The sequence below is a fragment of the Eublepharis macularius genome, chromosome 5, assembly GCF_028583425.1.
Source record: "Eublepharis macularius isolate TG4126 chromosome 5, MPM_Emac_v1.0, whole genome shotgun sequence".
Lineage (NCBI taxonomy): Eukaryota > Metazoa > Chordata > Lepidosauria > Squamata > Eublepharidae > Eublepharis > Eublepharis macularius.
In genome coordinates this window covers 171,133,503-171,153,480 of record NC_072794.1, presented here as the reverse complement: position 1 = coordinate 171,153,480, position 19,978 = coordinate 171,133,503, and the positions used below count along the sequence as shown (strand labels likewise).

Here is a 19,978-nt window from a genome sequence, read left to right as displayed (position 1 = left end):
GCTCCCTTCGGCAGCACACGTGATACGCCATGGGACACTAACAGGAATAATTTCATTGTCGTTTTTAAAAGTTGACTCCTGCCCACTTCATAGGTTGTGACTTAAAACCACTATACAGTTCAGCTCAGCAGACTTTGCCTTGTGTTATCAGAAGAGGGTAACCTCAGCTCTATAAACTAGAAAGTATTTTGGTGCGCTGACCTTTAAGAGCTGGGATTTAGCAGGAGTGATGGAGCAACTGGGGTGATCTAGCTTGTAAGTGTTGTTGTGTTACCTGCCCTGAACCCCAAATATGCACAGATTCCAGCAAATGCTCGGGCTTGGCCTCTGGCTGGATTTCACAGTTGTGGGGTGGCCCCTAAGAATCCCCTGTTTTCTGGGAAGTGGTGGGCCGGCTCCTCTTCCGCCCCACCCGTGGTCAGGAAGTTACAGGCTGGCAATGACTTTTTGAGCAGACTCACTCTTAACATGACGGCTTCATATGGAACTTCGATCGAATGCTGCTCTCCCTCACCGTCCTAGTTGTACTGCAAGCTGCTTGAATGAATTCTTGACTCAAAAGGTTTGGGGACATTTGAATGTTAGTTGCTGAGAATTGCAGCCAGAAGGGAATGGCCAGGCGGAAAGGGACAGCAGAAGTCACGGGGAGCCTAGTGTCTTTGTTGGCCTCATTCCTCTGACATGGCTTAGGGGAGCATCTTTGCATCCTGCCCTACTTTAGAGATGCATCCTGCCCTACTTTAAAGGGCAGAAGAGATGGACCCTTTGCTCCTCACCTGCTTCTGTTCTCATCAGAATCTCCATGGCCAAAAGGCCTCTCTGGGCCCATGTGGCTCTGCTCCCACCTTGTTAGTTCCAGGCCTTCTTCAAGGTAGAGTCTTCAGTGGTGCCTGGCCTCCTGTGCGATGCCTATACAGTACAGTCCTTTGGGAGGAAAACTCGCCTTCAACTTTGACCAGCTGGCCAAGGCAGGACAGGGTACTCAGTGCCGCTGAAGGTGCCTGTAGCCTCAGTCCTACTCTAATCTCATCCAGATTCTAAGATTCAGTATCTCTCTCACGGTCCACGACCCCTACCTTAAACGTGGCACCCCTATAGGGTTGCCAGCATGACTGGGAGGGAGAATGTCTTGTCCCTTGAACAATGGTCGAATGTGTAGAAATGGGTAGCTGAAGCTTTTCATGGCATTAGAGTAAATCACCCAGCATAGAACCTCTCATTGAAAATGAAATCCTGTCCTCAAGTCATAGCTGACTTACGGTGACCCCTGCTGCGGTCTTCAAGGCAGGAGACTAACAGAGGTGGTTTGCCATTGCCTGTCTCTGCAGATCAACCCCGGTCTTCGCTGGAGGTCTCCCATCCAATTACTAAACAAGGCCAGCCCTGCTTAGCTTCTGAGATCTGACGGGATCAGGCTCTCCTGGGCTGTCTCATTAAGCCCCCATTGAAGGAACTGGAAACTCTGTCTCCAGGCCGTTAGCAACCCTACACCCCTGTCTCATTCAGAAATATAGATGCTGCTGGTGCTCACAGAGATGCAGAAGCCCCCAGAACTGATCCTCCTTTGCGAAGGAGATGCTGCAATGCTTTGGGGGAGCAAACCCGAGAAGAAACATTTCAAACCTAAGGCATCACCAAGCATGTTTCAGGGCCCAAGAGCAGCGAACTGTCTAAGGCCACTGTTGAAATGTATCTATCTGGTATGTAGGGGTGCTGCATGTGCAATTATTCTGTACAATCCAGATTCTGCAAGAAATACTGGATCTCACAGCTTACATAAATGGTGCATATTGAAACAAGGGAAATTTCTCTGATTCTGGTTTTGATAACCATGGAGGATGGCAGAGAGCTGTATGGGGTGTAGAAGCTTCTCCCCCCCCCCCCACCTCTTCCCCATCCTATTCCCAAGTTTCTCCCTTGGAGCAAGAGGGGGCAGGACTGGCATCTTGGGGCTGTGGGGCCCTGCAATCTGCCTGCACCATCTCAGAAGATGTGGACAAAAAGGGGATCCCTGTGCAACGTTGCCTCCCCCTCCAGTCTGTGGCATCAGATAAGGCAGAAGGCAGGGCAGACTGCTTCCTGGCACATGAACACATGACGCTGCCTTATTCCGAATCAGACCCTTGCTACATCAAAGTCCGTATTTCCTACTCAGACTGGCAACGGTTTTCCAGGGACTCAGGCAAATATCTTTCGCATCACCTACAAACTGATCCTTTAACTGGAGGCACCGGGGGTTGAACTTGGGACCTTCTGCATGCAGTGCAGATACTCTTCCACTGAGCCACAGCCTCTCCCCTTGTTTGAAGGTTCTGGCCTTGGAGAGGGTATAGTTCAGTCATCCCCAGACTGTGCAACATGACCGGCCCGGCATGCTGAGTTGTGCTGCAAAGAATACATATGTTTAAAAATGCAGGCTCCTACAGAGCCAAGGTCTCAGCTGCTGTCCATCTGCAGTAATTCAGTGCTCCAGTGCAGCGGGATAGCAGCACTCCCTGGTCCCACTGCACAGAGCGACTCTACAAGAGTCTGTCCATCCCATTTTCACGAGTTCTGTACAGCTGTTGGGTCCAAACGTCAAGTCCAAAATGTCCGGGCTCTTGCGGTCACTGTTGCTGCCTCCTGATTGGAAGGCACGTCCTGCTCCGTGAATCATGGAGAAACACAGCAGACGGATATTGCTGCTCTTCTGCAGGAATATCAGAAGTTTGGGCGGCTGGCCCTGGTATGGGGGAATTAAGTGATTACATTTCTGATAACGGCCAATGACCGGCCTTAGCTTCGAATGGGATGATCACTCTGTCTTGTGGGAATTGCTGTCTACATCTGAAATCCACTGTAATCATCTAGTACTCCCTTGATCACAACAGGGCTGTTGATGCAGTGCAGGTCAAGTGGCAGTAAGCTTCATGCGCCATCAGCGTGGCATCCCTTCTGTCCTCCTTTTCCTTTTCATTGTGAGGAAAGCGTTTCTGAGATCCTTTTAACTGTGAAGGATTGAACCTGAAGCCTTCTGCCGCCCGTTCTGCCACTGAGCGATGGCCCTTCCCCATTGATCTGTGGTTTCTCTTTACTGCACTTAAGAAGAGTAGATGAGAGGCATGAAGCAGTGTCTGAGGGGGAGGCACTTCATGCATGTTGCTTTACTTTCTGCCCACGCACTTTCTTGCTTTTGGGAGGAACTGAGTTAAGAAGACAACTCGCAGCTCCTTGGGCAGAAGTAGGGGAAGAAGATTCCTCTTGATTTCTCAATCTCTGCAGACCTCAAGGAGCAGGCATGAGCAGGTGGTCTCGATCCAATAAGCTGGCTTGCGAACAAGTCCCTAGTAGTAATCAGCAAATTTTGGCCTCTGTAAAATACTACTATTAATTGGTTCTGCTGGACACTTCAGTTGACAGACCTCCTTTTATGCATCTTCACAACAGGTCTGTTAGGTAGGCCCTTTCAGGTCTTTGGTTTACTATGAACTACAGCCTGCAAGATGGGATCAGACGTCTCATTTTTTTAACCAGATACATGTGTCTTTCTTGCTGTCCACATCTCTCTTCAAGCCTCTTCTGCTACCTTCACTTTAGAAACCGACAAAGGAAATGATGATAGTGTCACTGGTTACGGCATGTCCCAGCAGCAGATCACAGCCCAACCTGCAGCTAGCCCAAGCAAGCGTGGTTTGCCCAAGGCAGTCTAGCCCGCTTTATGGCTGAGCGGTCATTTGAATATGCCTCTCTGCATCCAAAGATGGGATCGCATAAACACTGCAGCATTCTAGTCCTGAAAAGGGACAATAATAATCTACATCTCAGGGCCAGTTTGGTGTAGTGGTTAAGAGTGCGGGACTCTAATCTGGAGAACCAGGTTTGATTCCCGACTCCTCTGCTTGAAGCCAGCTGGGTAACCTTGAGTCAGTCGCAGCTTCTAGGAGCTCTCTCAGCCTCACCCACCTCACAGGGTGTTCTGTTGTGGGGATAATAATAACATACTTTGTAAACTGCTCTGAGTGGGCATTGGTTGTCCTAAATAGAATGTTGTTATCCTAAGAATGAAAGGACGTGTATGAAACTGGCTTATATGGGGCCAGAACACGCATCTGTCTATCTCCTGATCTTCTCTGCTGACTGGCAGGCGCTCTCATCCAACACTTGCGTTCTGAAGTTCTTCAATTGGAAAGGCCAGAGATTGAATCTGGGACATTCTGGGCACAAAGCGGGTGCTCTGCCACTGGTCCTTGACACCCTGTTGTGCCAGTCCAAGCTTCTCCGAGGGACCTCCCGTGAAAGAATGCTTTTGATCTTTTGTGCCACCTTATTCTACTACTGTTTTCTGTCCAAGCTCAAGCCAGCAGGGTTGGGGTAGACCCAGTTTCCAAGTCTTTCCTCGGCTGTGCTGGTGACATATCTGAAATACTCTGCCCCCCCCCGCCCCCATCTTGTCTCTGAGTCATGGGAGAATGTGTTGGGCTTGGAGCCCAGAGATCTGGGTTCAAATCCAGACTCCACCATGAACGGATTCGGGAGCCTTGCCTGTCCACCTTGGTCCTCCAAAGAGTAAAATAGAAGCAGCCAAGCAGAAAGTTGCCAAGCTCTCTGCAACTAGTGAACAGAAAAGGTCTAGACATTATTAACAGAAACAGGCTTACCAAAGGGGGAGGTCCATGTTTTGCACAGCACTTTGCCAGTGGCAAGTCCCTCCCTTTTGTGCCCTTCCATGGGAGCGGGGGGGGGGCTCAGACACCATATGTTCATAAAGGGGTGGAGGCCCAGGAGAGGAGAGGAGAGGAGAGGCAACTGTTCTCCAAAAGGCATTAACTGTGATTGTCAGTGCCATCCCAGGGAGGTGCTTATCTTCAGCTTAACCTACATGTGTGGCCTTTGTGTCGAAGTTTCCTGCCCCCTGCCAGTACCTGCGTGGTTGTATTTTTACAGATGGGGGAAGTCTTTGGAAATTAGGCACAGTCTTCAGAGGTCGCATGGCCCACTGAGCCATTTTTCCTGGATGATAATTTTCCTCTATGGGGGAGAGAGTGGGGGGGGGGACATATACCCTTTAATATGTGAGAAATGGTTTGGCTGTAGGTTTTGCAGGCATTTGAAAGCTGCTGCTCCTCTGTGCTGGAAAACTATCAGGTGGGAAACAACTCTTGCAGGTGACCTTGATCTAGGAGATGTGGGTTCAGTCCAGCCGTCGCGTGGATTCTTTGCGTTGTGGTATCAGCAAGTCACTATCTCGGCCGTGGCTCTGCATTTCTGATGCGCAGTATAATCACTGATTGCCTCCTGTAGATTGTCCCCTTCCTCTTAAATATTTTTATACCACCTTCCTTCCTTAAGGATCCATTTGAAATACTCCACATTTTTTTTTAAAAAAATCCATAAACAAAACAAAATTACACAAAAGTTAAAAAAAAAAATCTCAAACCCTGTAAATCAGCAACATTCATGTCACCAAAGTTCAGGGGATAATCCAAGGCAGAATGGAAGGAGAGCTTTGTGCCCGCCTTCTGAGTGAGTTCTGTAAAGGTGAGGCCACTGCAGAAAAAGCCCTGCTTCTAGCTGGCATTCATGCCACCTGACAAGGATGGCGAATTCAAAGCAGAGGGTCCCCTGCCAGTCCTGTGGCTGACAGCATCCCAGTCAGGTTCCAGTCAAAGGTTTCCTTGGAATGCTTCTATGAAAGGAGTTTCCACAATTTTAAGGCAGTTTTTCTGAACTTCTGTCATGAGCATATCCCATATACATGCCTTATACCAAGTCAGACCTTGGTGCATCTGGCACAGTTCTGTCTGCTGTCCAAGGTTTCAGGCAGAGGGGGTCTTTATCAGCATCTGGTACCTGAGATTTGTTAAGTGGAGTTTACAGGAACTGAACGTAGGAACTGCTCCACCATTGAGCTATGTCCTATCGTTGTGTGTGTGTATACACACACAGGGGGCTCCTTCTTTCTTGTGGATGACATTCATAGTCCTGTGTCCGTTTCTCATCCAACACCCTGACCTGGATAGCCCAGGTGAGCCTGATCTCATCAGATCTCAGAAGCTAAGCACAGTCGGCCTTGGTTAGTAATTGGATGGGAGACCTCCAACGAAGACCAGGGTTGCAGAGGCAGGCAATGGCAAACCACCTCTGTTAGTCTCTTGCCAGGCAAACCCTACCAGGGGTCTCCATGAGTCAGCTATGACTTGACGGGGTCTCCATCACCACTTCTCATCCAACAACATAGACTACTGTTTCCCGTTTAGTGGGGAGAAGAGAAAGTGCTGGTGGACACGCATGGTAAAAACTGAAGCGTTTTGCAAATCAAACCTGCTTTATTGGTGGTGATGAATAGTAGAGTTGTCTTGAAGTGACCACAGCTTTTAACACACATGATTGTCCCACCCTCCACATTCTGGTCTGTCTTGCATCATAGCTGGGGTTAGTGGTACTTGACCACCCGTGTCTGTGTATTTTGTATTTTTTTAATTTGCAAGGCCCTGCTCAGATGAGCAAAGCTGCCGTGGCAGGACATAGGAAGAAAGGTGGTGCCATAGATATGAAAGACCAGAGCCATGAAGGGTATTACAGGTGATAGCCAGAAGCTTGAACTGAGCCCAGTAACTAACGGAAAACCAGTGGAGTGTAGGAATATACTGGTAAAACACTCAAATGTGCAATTGCGATCTCACCTGAATTTAGATCGCAGTTGCACATTTGAGTATTTCGTTGCATGCATCTGGTCAAGGAAACAGCGTTCAGCTGCAGCTTCCTTGCATGTGTACAGCCTTCTCAGACCTGCAGCCTGCACAACTGTTAGATGTGGTGATCAGCGCACAAGTTGTGGCTCATTTCCTAGATAGATGTGCTCCCCTGTAAAAACTTCACCATGTCCAAAGCAGCCCAAATCTGGTCTCCCAGGAAGCCGATTTGAGAGGCGGCCGGAATGTGCGCCTGAGCCAGGGAGGGACGCAGCAAATTCAAACAGCCCAGCAGTTTGGAGCCTTCACCCAAACTGGAAAGGCCGGGTGCTGCTGTGGGTGATGCCAGCTGGAGCCAAGCTGCTGGGTGGCCTGCCGAGGGGGTGGCAGGGAGGAGACAAGTGGAGGTCTCCTTCTTTGTGCTTTAACCCTTGGCGGCCTCTGTCAGAGCTGAGCTGCTAAACTGCCACCACTTTGGGTTGCTCTGCTCTGCGGGTTGCCGAGCCCAGAATTCCCTCTTTTGTCATTGAGATGTACCAGCTGCTCTCATGTAGGTCAGTCATTTGCATAACAGTTTAAACGGAGTCCCTGAAGCTTCTGCACCTGCAGGGTGGGGGTTGGTGTCTCCCCTTTAATCCTGCCTCGCATTTGTTTGTGTCTTGGGGGGGAGCGTTCGCAGAACTGGTAGGTGCTACCTCTTGCTTGGTCTGGGCCTTGTGGGGCAAGAGGGGGCGGAACTTGTGAGGAGGAGCAGGGGAACCCCTGAGCTTTGCCGCTACTGGTGCAGGGGGAACCTGGTGTTTATGGGATTCACTGGAGGCCAAAGCGTTTAAGTACACCCGCTTCTCTTGGTGCTTCTGGAAACTCTCAGCTGTTGTTTCTTTCCCCTTGTGGGCTTGATCTGGGGCTGGGCTGGCAGCCCTCTGGGGCCACCCTTGTTGCCGGGGCTGGGCCTTGGCAGGCTTCTCAGTTCCACGCCTAGCTTGTAAACTCTTGCTAACAAAGGCGTCTCAGCTCAGCCCCGCTGTGGTTCTTGCCACAGGGCCTCCCCTTTCCATTGTAGGTCTTCATTGGGCCCAGAGCCCTCAGTGATGGGTAGGGGGGAGGCTTAGCCTCTTAGGGACATCAAACTTTGTATAACAAATTGGCACTTCAGGAGAGGTCCTTTCCGTCCCATTATATTGGGGTTGTTCCGAAATCGGTCAAGTTGGCTGTCCTGGTGCGCGTCATAGAATCAGATTTCAGGAGCTTTTGTCCCAGGTAATGGTGCTTCCCAGCGGGCCTTGCTGTGTTGGAAGCAAGAATGCTCAGCTGGAGACACGGGATCTCCGTGGAAGAAGGGTGGGGTGCACCCTGGATGGCGATTAAGGGTTGTCGTCGTCACTGCTTGGGAGAGACATAAGAATGGCAGAAGAGCCCGGCTGGACCAGACTGGTGCTCCATCTAATCCAGCGTCCTGTTTCATACAGTGGTCAACCAGTTGTCCTGGAGGACCAACTAACGGGGCACAGCAGCTGGGGTTGACTGCCTTTGAATATGGAGGTTCCCTTTTGTCACCATAGCTAGTAGCTGATGATGGACCCCTCCTCCACGAATCTGCCTTCGGCCCCCTTTTAAAGCCCTCTGCTCTCCTGGCCATCAGAACCCCCACAACTGAATTGTTCCCAGAGCTGGGGAGTTTTGAGTGTTTCCCTCCCACCCCTGGCATGTCAGAGGCGCCTCTGCAATCACCCCCTGCCCCCTCCGAGGCGGGGGAGCAGTGAGCAGCTGTACACACTCTTTATCTGCACCATAGGCTTCCTTTGGCAGGCTGGCTGAGCGGCTTCCTGCTTGGGGTCTGCCTTGCCTGCCACCCGCCTGGTGTTGGGGGGGGTGGGCCCGCTTTCAGCTCTCTCCCCAGCTTCCTGTGCATTTGCTGCTTGTGCCGCCCGCGGCTGAAGCAGAGGCCTCTGTAATGTTGACAGGCCATGGGCGTGTCGCTCGGACCAGCCCGTGTTTCTGCTCGGCAGAGAATGTTCTGTGTGAAAGGCCTTGGCGTTTGCTTCTGGACTCTGTCCCATCCCCTCCTGCAGCTCGAACTCGCTGCTTGGCGCGCCAGGCTTCCTGGCAACTGCTGATGCCTTCCTTCTGCGAAGGTGGGACCTGCGTCACTGCACAAACCCGCTCCTCACACCCACAGAGCTATCTCACAATACCAGGCTGCAGTACCAGGCGCACGCTGTTCCCCACATACTCACCCCCTCCTCATTGCCAGAGAGCCACAGCCCTGCACCCCTTCTCTGTCTTTCTTCTGGGTGTCAGTTTGCTTGCAATTTATGATCTCAGACAGCAGGGTTTTTTTAAATTCATTTATTTACTTCATTTAGATTCTGCATTTCTCCCCAGTGGTGGACCCAAAACAGCATACACCCTTCTCCTCTCCTCCATTTTATCATCATAACAACAACCCTGCGAGGTGGGTTAGGCTGAGAATGTGCGACTGGCCCCAAAGTCACCCAGCAAGCTTCCATGGCAGAGTAAAGATTTGAACCCGTCTGTCCCAGATCCCAGTCTGACACACTGACCAGTACACCACTGGCTCTTATGTCATCTTTTTTTTAAAAAAAATGCTGCGCATTTCATCCCTCAATAACAGTTTGTGAGAAAACTTGTTACTGTTCCCATTTTGCACTGACGGAGACACTGAGATTGAGAGGGTGGGCAGGGGAGTGCCCCAAACACCCGGTGATTTTCTCGGACTGGAACTTGAGTCTCCTCTGCCTAAGGCCAATGTGTTCTCTCTCTTCTGGATCTCACAGTACAGCCACAGTGAGTATTTGTGCAGCTCAACACCCAACGTTGCAGTGGGGCTTTTTGAGGAGACGCTTATCAAGGGTCGTGACCACTTCTGTCTGAAGAGAAGACACGAAGTGTAAAATTGGAGTGTGAAGCCGGCTTCGCCATGGATCTGATGATCTTTTTATTTCGGCCCCAAGGTGCTCAAGAGACCATACATGGCCCACTGAGCTCTGTGTTGTCCTGCCTGGGTCTGGACAACGTGCCTTTTGTGGCCAAAGGGTGCCCCATTGCTTGGTGCCTTCCACACGCCTGCCACTTTTATGATGTGGTCCCGGGCCACGTACTTCTGTTGTGAGATTTGGCAGGCTGCCGCTTTGCTGAATTTTCAGGTGGGCCTGAGCTTCAAGCAGGGCCTCCTCTGCCAGGAGGTGGAAAAAAGCGGTCATGTGAACCCACATGACTGGCCGCCTGTTGCAGGACATTCTGTGCTCTGGGCTGGGAGCTGCCAGCGGACGCGTGGCTCAGCAGCTCTGTGTGTGTGTGTAACAAGCTGTTGCTACCGCGAGTCATCCTTTGAGTAACTCAGGAATCCCAAACATTTCCTATCAGATAAAAGAGGGCGGTGGAAATACCTGGGCATGTCTGGACAAGCCTTGGGCCCAGAACACTTGGCTGGGGGAGCCAAAGCTGACACTCAGAGATGGGTCAGGGGAATTGATCACCCCAGGCAAGGAACATGGAGCACCTCTTGGGCCCTGTGCCACTGCCAGGCCGAGCCAAGACCCCAGCGTGCTGCAGGGGCCTGCCTGAAACCTGGTTGGGGGTGCAGGCTCAAGACATGTCAGCTGATGGCTGAGTGGAGCCTTTGCGCTGTCTCCGCACTCCCTCCTCTTGCTCCCTCTAGCAGATGCTGGGCGAGAGCCCACCTGCCCACATCGGCTGCCTTCTTGACTGCCAGGCTTCCAGCTGGTGAGGTTGTGAGGTCCTCTGGTGGGTTGGGAGTCCGCTCGCTCAGCTCCAACTTCTCCTCTTCACTCTGTCTTTTCAGTTTTGGAATGTGTTGGCATTCTTACATAGACTCAGACCTCACAAGAGGAAAGCAAACAAGCTTGCCTCCCCTCCCCGCCCATGCACCAGGGGCTGCAGAAGACACTGGGCCAAGACCCTGCCTTGTTTAGCTTTCCTCTCACCCACCTGAACACTCCTGAAGCTGCCTTCTGCTGAACTGCCATCTGTCCATCAAAGTCAGTCTTGTCTGCTCAGACTGGCAGCTGCTCTCCAGGGTCTCAGGTGGAGAAAGGTCTTTCACATCACCCACTGTCTGGTCCTTCTTAACTGGAGATGCCAGGGATTGAACCTGGGATCTTCTGGAAGCAAAGCTGAGGCTCTTCCACTGAGCCACAGCCTCTCCAGTAACTGCCTGTCGTCCTTTTCTGAGCTTCTAGGGGGCGAGGGGTGCAGTGTGAGTGTATCTCTTAGGTTTCAACAGCTACTGTGGGCATTTTATGCTTTTTAGTTCTCCTTATGTGCAGAGGGCTGAAAAATCCTAGAATTGCAAGGTACCTAAGCTCCTCATCCCCAGGCTGAACATTCTGTCTTCCCGTGATAGTCTATCCCTTCCTCCTTCCTCTTAGGACATGAAGCTTTTTCCCTGTACAGGTTTGTTGGATGGATAGCCTCCAGATTGGCCCAAGTGAACCTACACGAAGGAGACATTCCCCCTGTCCATGCATCACAGACAGGCTGACTCCAGAAACCGGTCCATGGCCAGGATTATTACATTTCTGTGTGCAGCAATAGGAAGTAACACCCCCCTCCCCAACTATCCCCAGTATTCGCAGAATCACAGGGTTGGAAGGGGCTGTACAGACCTTCTAGTCCAACCCCCTGCCCAGTGCAGGAGGAGCCTCAAGCATCTCTGACAAGTATTCATCCAGCCTCTTCTTGAAAACTGCCAGTGAGGGGGAGCTCACCACCTCCCTAGGCAGCTGATTCCACTTTTGAACTACTCTGACCATGAAAAAGTTTTTCCTAATATCCAGCCGGTACCTTTCTGCATGTAATTTAAGCCCCTTGCTTCGGGTCCTATCCTCTGCTGGCATCTGGAACAGCTCTTTGCCCTCTTCCAAATGACAGCCTTTCAAATATTTAAAGAGGGCAATCATGTCCCCCCTCAACCTCCTCCAAACTAAACATTCCCAAGGCCCTCAGCCTTTCCTCGTAGGGCTCAGTCTCCAGACCCCTGATCATCCTCGTCGCTCTCCTCTGCACCCTCTCGATTTTGTCCACGTCCTTTTTGTAGTGAGGCCTCCAGAACTGCACACAATACTCCAGGTGTGGCCTGACCAAGGCAGTATAGAGAGGGACTATGACCTCCTACAATTTCGATGCAATGGCCCTTTTGATACAACCCAGGACTGAGTTTGCCTTTCTTGCCACCGCATCACACTGACTGCTCATATGTAGTTTACAGTCCACTCTTACCCCAAGATCTCTTTCGCATACACTACCGCCCAGAAGTGTATCCCCTATCCAGTATTTGTGCTTCACTTTTTTGCGGCCCAGATGTATTACTGTACACTTTCCTATGTTGATTTGCATCCTGTTCACTACTGCCCACTTCTCCGGAGTATTCAGGTCTTGTTGAATTTTAACTCTAACCTTCTTGGGTGTTTGCCACTCCTCCCAATTTGGGATCCTCAGCAAATTTAATGAGTAGCCCATTTACCCCTTCATCCAGATCATTGATAAAAAATATTGAAAAGTACCGGGCCCAAAACCGAGTCCTGTGGCACCCCACTGGACACCTCCCTCCAATCTGATGAAATGCCATTGACCACCACTCTTTGGGTGCGGTCCTCTAACCAGTTCCCTATCCAGCAAACCGTCCTATAGTCGAGTCCACAGTCTTCCAGTTTACCCATTAGAGTGTCATGGGGGACCTTATCAAAAGCTTTACTGAAGTCGCCAGCAGTGTGTGTGTGTAACAAGCTTGTTTCAGAGGACCAAGGATGAGAGCAAATAACTTGCTTAAGGTCCAGATGAGTTCACAGCCGAGGTGGGATTTGAACCCAGATCTTGCAAACAACCTTCTCCATTCTGCAGCCCAGATTGTACTTTTTGCTTCCCCCCCCTTCCCCTCGCTCCCATGTAGCCCATACAATCCGTAGGGAAGTTCTCCTGCTCAAACCTCGCTGGAAGATACAGGAACCGCTCACTGGAGTTGTGGGAGAGCTTTCCTTTTAAGAGAGGCTGGTGTGGAAGAAGTGTCCTGCAAGAGTCAGAAGAGCCTGCCGTCCTTTTTCACCTCTACTGCCTTTGTCTCACCTTGGGAAGAAGAGCTGTAATGCCGTGGGAGAGTGCCAGCTCTCCATACCCCAGGCCGGAGCCAGGTCCAGTCCCTGGCATCTGCAGCAGAAAGGCTTTTGGGTATCAGGGCTAAGGAAGCCTTGGGAAGCCATGGTCAATTGTAGTAGACCACGCTGGGCTCGATGGGCCAATGGTATAAGGCAGCTTCGTTTATCAGGCTGTCCTTGCTGCAAGCAATGCAGGCTCCATGCAAGCTATGTTGCAGACCACGCCCAGCAGGGGCTGCTTGCTTGCTCCAAAGGAGTACGTGCAGCTCGGCCACTGCCTTTGTGGGTTAGGTAGTTGCGTCCTTGTGTACCTCCTGTCCACTTTGTTTTTGCCCCTCTTGTGATGGTTGGCATCTAGGAGAGTGACACATATGCAGATGCTGTATCTCCCCCGTCCGGTCTCTCCAGTGTTACCCAACGTTATGTGGACAGAAGGGAAAGAAAATACTGGAAGAAGCAGATGATGCAAGGGGAGGGTGCTGCAAGAAATGTGACACGCACACCCTTCCTCAGACAACAGAACATGGAATGTGGATGTTCTCTGGCCCCACGAGGGTCTTCTGGTGCCTGCCGCCTGCCTGCTGCCCAGTTTGGGAGCCAGGGCCCTGGTGGTGGCTCCTCCCAAGGACTTGTGGCTCCCGATAGCTCTTTGCTCTTGTTTGAGGACGGTTATCTCTCCCTCTGCAAACATTTCTTTTCTTAGAAGGACGGCTTTCTCGGAACTAGATTTCCGCGAGCTGGATGCTATCGCTCCTCGAGAACCCAGCTAGCCGCTCCTCATCATTTCTCTGTGCCTCGAAGCATTCTGTGCTGGATATCCGTTGCCTCTCCCCTCCCCACAAGCTGCTCCTAGCTGTTAACATTTATGTAGTGCCAGCAGCACGCTAGGTGCTTTACGGATGGACTGGAGCCACATGGAACTTGCCAAGAGAGCTTTCCGGTGAGGATGGAGAGGGGTGGTTTACTGCCCAAACTCTCCCGACTGCCCTCCTCTGTGGCATTTGGGCCATTTCTTCTGTCTCTGCAGTCCAGAGGATGTCTCATGGCTTCTGCTTCTACCCTTATCCCTGTCATCTTCAGGTTTCTAGTCTAGAGACGGGCAAATCATGGCCCCAAGGACGACTTTTGGCCTGTGGAAGTTTCTCATCCAGCCTTCCCCAAATGCTTTTGTCAGGTGCACCAGCTGGCTGGACCACAGCCTTAGGTAGTGGGCCACTGGGGCAGGAAAGGGCCAAAAGCCGTTAAGGGCAACAAAGTGGGAGAGAAAGGCACGTATTGGTCTCCATCCACTTTTGGGCTCTGGCTCTTCCTGTTTCCAGTGCCCACCCCCTGTTTTGGCTCTTCCTTTCGAGCCTGTGCACCCCAGCTGTGCATTCAGTCAACCTTTCACATATTTTGTGGCAGTAGTCTCTCCCGCTGGAGATCACAGTATGGTGAGCCGTCGTATGATGAGTGTTTCAAACTGTATCCTTAGATGGGAAACACAAACAAACACTGGTTTTTGTGTTCAATTTAGTATTCCCTCGTTCTCCCCCTTTATTTTCAAGTTAACTGAAATGGAACAAATGTTTTTAATAGCTTGCCGACCACACATTAAGGTAACATTGACATTGGGTTACTGACTCCATGGCGTCCATGGCGTGTTTTCCGATCCTCTGTCCACATAGGATAGGACTGAAGTCGAGTGGTACCTTAAAGGCCGGCAGAATTTTCTCCCTCTCCTAAAACAGTAGAACTGGAGGGCATCCAGTGAAGTTGATGGGTCGTAGATTCAGGACAGGCAAAAAGAAATACTTCTTTACACGACAAGCGTTTAAAATGTGGGATTTAGTGCCGGTGGACGTGGTTCTGGCCACATCTACAGGTGGCTTTAAGGGGGAATTAGATTCACTGAGGATCGAGCCATCAGCGGCTCCGAGCCTTGTTGGCTAAAGGAACCTCCCCGTTCAGTGGCAACAAATTACTGAATATTGTTGCCGGGAGGCCGCATCGCGAGAGGGCCTCTGCTGTGCCCTGCTGCTGGCCCTCCATAGTAACAGGTTGGCCACTGCGTGAGACCGAATGTGTTCTAGATGGACCGCTCGTCCAGCAAGGCTCTACTTGTGTTCTTATAATTTATTGCAGCATAAGCTTTTGTGAGTTAAAGGTTATTCCAGCATTCGTTTGCTTAGCCTTGCCACTGCCCTCCTGGTTTCCCCCCCTGCTGTTACAGACGAACACAGCTGCCTATCAGGAATTTTCTTCCATATCTGGGGCATTTTTATTCTGCCCTTCCTCCAAGGATCCCAAGGCAGAAGACACAGTTTTCCCCTCTTCCCCATCAACCTTGTGAGGTAGGTTAGACTAAGGGGAGGGGACGGCTGTAGGGCAACCAGCGAGCTTCTTAGTGAGAAGTCCTCGGGTTCCCGCAGGCCTCATTCAACACCCTACCTGCTACACGGTTCCAAAGGTGGGAAGGGGATTGCTAAGAGCAGCAGGGTGTGCCAGAGCCCTTGGAGCAGCCTTGGCCCCCGGAGAGGAGCAGGGTCGAGCAGCACCTGCCAGGCCAGAAGCTGCTCCCCTGGTGCCCTTCAGGATCCTGCAGACTTCTCTGTGTTCCAGGATCCCCATCTCTCCAGTTCTGACCCCAGCATGCTGCCTCTTCTGGAGCGAATGGTCAGAGGGTGCGGAGCAGGTGAGACGTGTTCTGGGAACAATGGGGTATTGTTTGAAGGGAGAGCCGAACAAAGGAAGAGCTTTCCTGCCTCCTCTGCCTTCTCCCTCCGCCCTCTGTCCCCTCCACCCCCTCTGGCTATTGGTCCCACCGAGAACAAAAGGCTAGATCTTTCCTAAAGGAAGGAGAAATGGCAGCATCTGGGGAAGGAGGGCTTTGTTCTTGGCGCGCCCAAGGGGCAGAGGCCTGGCCAGATTTAATCTTGCAGGTCCAGCCAGAATAATGGAAACTTTTTGTCGAGGGTGGGGATGGAAAAAGGGACCATGTCTGTGGAACCCTGCTTCTCACAATGAAGACCTCGTATATTCTAGCCGGGGAACTTAACTATCTTAATCTGGACTCTCAAGCAATTGAAGGGGTGCTCAGGCACTTTGGACCCCAAAGTATTTTGTCATGGTAGAGAAGCGATCGCCTTCCTCAGATGCAGGAAGATGGGTTCATTTCCACAATGCTTTCCCCAACATGATTTTCCTTCTGTCACATCTATTTTGGGAATTAACCCCAAGCTCGAAGCTAGATCAAAATGTGACCTTTTAAAAAAATCACTGTGGCTAATTTTTCAGCCCCCTCCAATTCTTGCAGGTTCCGTTCCCCATATGAAAACAGGTTTTCTACTGTTTTTCATGTGTTTTGTGTGTTCTCTGTGTGTCGGTCAGTGTGCTTGTGCACAGGTAAGCAAGGGGACTGGCTGGGGGTGTTTGGGTGAAATCTGAGTCATAACATGGGGGGAGGCAGGTGTTGAGTCTGCCCATGTTGATGTGTCTGTGCTATGATGCATTTATTTATTATTTATTGTTTTATATAAAATATTTGGATGCCACCTTTGCATCCAATTAGAATCATAGAATCATGAAGTTGGAAGAGATCTCCAGGGTCATCCAACCCTCTGCTCAGTACAGGAAATTCAGTGACCCCCCGCTCCATGCCCAGAAGATGGCGAAACGCCGAAACATGTCCAGGATCCCTAGCCAAACTGGCCTGGATAAAATTGCTCTTCAAGGCAGCAAACAACTAAAAAGACATTAAAATCAACTTCTAAAAACAATTTAAAATCAGCAATTGAACATTGGCTCAGTACTATTTGAGTCCAGCGGCACCTTGGAGACCAGCAAGATTTTCAGTGCGCAAGTTTTTAAGAGCCTGAAGAAGGGAGCCTGTCTCTCAAAAAATCTTGGTGGTCTCTAGAGAGCCAGTTTGGTGTAGTGGTTAAGAGCGTGGGACTCTAATCTGGAGTACCGGGTTTGATTCCCCACTCCTCCACTTGAAGCCAGCTGGGTGACCTTGGGTCGGTCACAGCTTCTCGGAGCTCTCTCAGTTCCACCCACCTCACAGGGTGTTCATTGTTGTAGGGATAATAATAGCATACTTTGTGAACTGTTCTGAGTGGTGTAATGTCATCCTGAAGGGCGGTATATAAATTGAATGTTGTTGTTGTTGTTGTTGTTGTTGTTGTTGTTGTTGTTGTTGTTGTTGTTGTTGTTGTTGTTGTTAAGGTGCCGCTGGACTCAAATCCCACTGTTCTACTACAGACCATCACGGCCACCCAGTAAAATTGGGTAGCAGTGCAGGAAGGGGACAGCCTGCCCTCTGGGATAACGTTGTATGACGGCTGGCAGAGGATTTTGAGTACCCTCAAAATCAGTAGTGGCAATCCCAGATTTGACCCTAGAGGTCCAATCCACAAGGGACTTCTTCCCTCAGATAAATGGTCTTGCTGTCATGAGCTGCCCATTCATGCTACGTGAGGCAAACTGTGCCAATGGCCACAATTTTAGATGGGTTTAAAAGAGGATCAGGCAACTTGACCGAAAAGAGGTCTATCAGTGGCTAATAGCCACGAGTATGGAGTAGACCCTCTGTATTCAGAGGCAACATACATCTGAGCAGCCTGGCTTGGGAGCTTCCCAGGAGCATCTGACTAGCTGTCAGGATCAGGGGGGCTGAGCCAGATGGACTTTAGGTCCGATCCAGCAGGGCATGTTTTCACAACAGGTTGTCACCAAGTGACTTTTGACATCAGCCAGGTATGCAAGGCTCCTGTTGATCAAATGTGTTCAGTGTTTTGATCAAGTATGTTCAGTACACCCCACAAGAGTGAATCCCACATATCCAAAGTGTTATTACTTTAATCCTGAGATGTTATGTCCAGTTAACCTCTTTCATAGAATAGCTCGAGCGAGCAGAGGTGGCTGCCATCAAGTTCCACCCTAGCCTGTCCCACCTGACAAAGTGTACAAATTACCTTGCTTCAGCATCACTTCTTTGCACGATAACAACATAGCATATCTACTGTGATCGCGATTCTCATCGGCATCTGTACTTTGGAGTCTGTCTGTCTCCGTTGCCATCAACTAGTCATTGTGAAAGATCATCCAGATACGGATTTTGAGCTGAATTGGTTGTCATATCCTCCTTCCATTTGTGCTGTACAGGAAGGTCAACAGTTCTTTTTACTATTTAGAAACCAGCCAGAAACCACATATCTACTTGGGCCCGTGGATGTGTAATGTTAAATTCCATTAATGGAGTGGCAGAGTAGAGAAATACGTTATTCCCTTGCCCGCTCCTTAACATTGCCAAACTGATTCCTAGGGCTGTGTTAGCACTTGCGGGGTTCTGTCCAAATGCTGAGAAGGCCGCCTTCCTGAGACTTCATGAGCTGCACCTGCTACCTCCAAAGGCAATCAAATGTCTTAGGATTCCTGATATTTGTCCACTAAACTAAGCTGTGTTTTCTCTCTCTCTCTCTCTCTCTCTCTCTCTCTCTCTTTTTGAGACTGAAGAAACGTAATTCTTTCCACGTATCATTTCTTGGTTGCAGCTGGTAGAGTTGCGCAGTTCAGATTAATCAGTTCTCAGGTTTTCCCAGTCCAGTTGTTTAGGATAAGCATTTGGACCATGCAAGGAAAATATGCAAACAGAGGGCTGAGAACATCAGAATTGGCCTGTATCCAGACCCATCGTTCCAGGGACTTAAGGGTACTTATGTCTTTTCTTAAGAGGAGTGGTATTTTCCTATAACTCCCTCAGGAAGAGCAAAGTGGGGGTCTGCAGTGGGAAAAGTGGAGTCAGTAGAAATTGCTGCTCCCTGGTAAAGAAAACTTGAGTGCTGTTAAGCTACTGATGCTGGAACCACTGAGCCATTATTCTTTAACGCATCCAAAAAACCTTTGAACCAGCTTCTCTCCGAGTTAAGCAAAGTAATTCTTCCACAATTTCCATACGTTCTTCGGCAACTACATCTCTCTCCTTTCAGAGAAGCTATGCTGCCCATGACAGCAGTCCTTTGCTGTTTGTGCGGACACCCAGCTTCATGATTTGAGAAAACTTCATAGGAAATCTACTAGGAGGATGTTGTAAATAGCAGACATTCCTCCTGTTTCTATTTCCAGGTGGCTTTTCTTGGTCTGTGTTTGCAATGACATCAATCCTTTGGTATCTCTCTGACATTTGATTAAAAAACGCACATTGCCAAGTCAGAGGAAGTTGCAGGCCCTTTCGCAATTCCTCTAAGGCTAGTCATGAAGTCTACAATGTAAACACTTCCAGCTGATACTGGCGGAAGATTTTTGACGGTTATTTCTGGAGCATTCCCTGTGATGCAATGGACGAGATGGCTTTTGCAGGCTGAATATTGCTTGTCATCAGCGTGAGTCAGAGCCTGAAGGAACTGGCTGTACCAGGTCGGACCGGGCATTCTTTTTACCAGAAGCCCCAGCCACTCAGATTGACAGCCAAGACAATACAGGGGCAGGCTTGGCTTGTTTTTTTGCTTTCTACAATCATAGCAAAATTATCTGTTTCCAGTGCAAAGGAGTCTTAAGTGTACCAATTCACCTGGAAATCTAGATTCAGCCCCCCGAAATCATGATGTTTCATTCCCCAGTAACTCCAAGGCAAATTTTCATCTGTATGAATTTCCCATGTTAATTAGAAGGGGTGTGTGTGTGCCCTGTAAAGGTATGAAGACCATTTATCATTAAATTTTTTTCTCCCTTGGAAGTAGAATCCTTTCCTTAATTCTCGTGGCCCATTTGAAACGATCGTAACAAAAAGGACCTGTGAAAATGGGAGTCGGTGCTGAGAAAGACCAGCTTCGGCACACGAGTCCCCGTCTCTGCCTCTGCTCGCTTTTTTCACACATCCCCCAAACGAAAGCAGTTAGGAAGGGTGCCGTATCTTCTTAAACACAGCAAATGTCACACCGGGAGGAGGATCTGGAGCTGTTAAGTCAGTTCCAGGATGTAGGAGTCGCCTTTCTCCTCCCGTAAGTTGCTGCACGTGTGAAGATGTGACTGGATGTGTGTGTCTGCCACTGAACAGCACTCCCCCCCTTCCTCCCTTTCCCGTACCATCAAGTAATACAAATGCGTGACTTGATGTAATTGTGTGCCGTGTTTCTCCATCTGCCCACCCCCCCACCCCTTCATTGGCTGCTGGTGGTGGGGAAGCTTAAAGCA

At 50.1% G+C, this 19,978-nt stretch overlaps 1 protein-coding gene across 4 annotated transcripts in view; it reads left to right on the top strand.

The window, feature by feature from the left end:
• BCL2L1 (BCL2 like 1) overlaps window positions 1-19,978 on the top strand; it is a 50,983-nt gene that overhangs the window by 16,682 nt on the left and 14,323 nt on the right. The window lies entirely within an intron of this gene.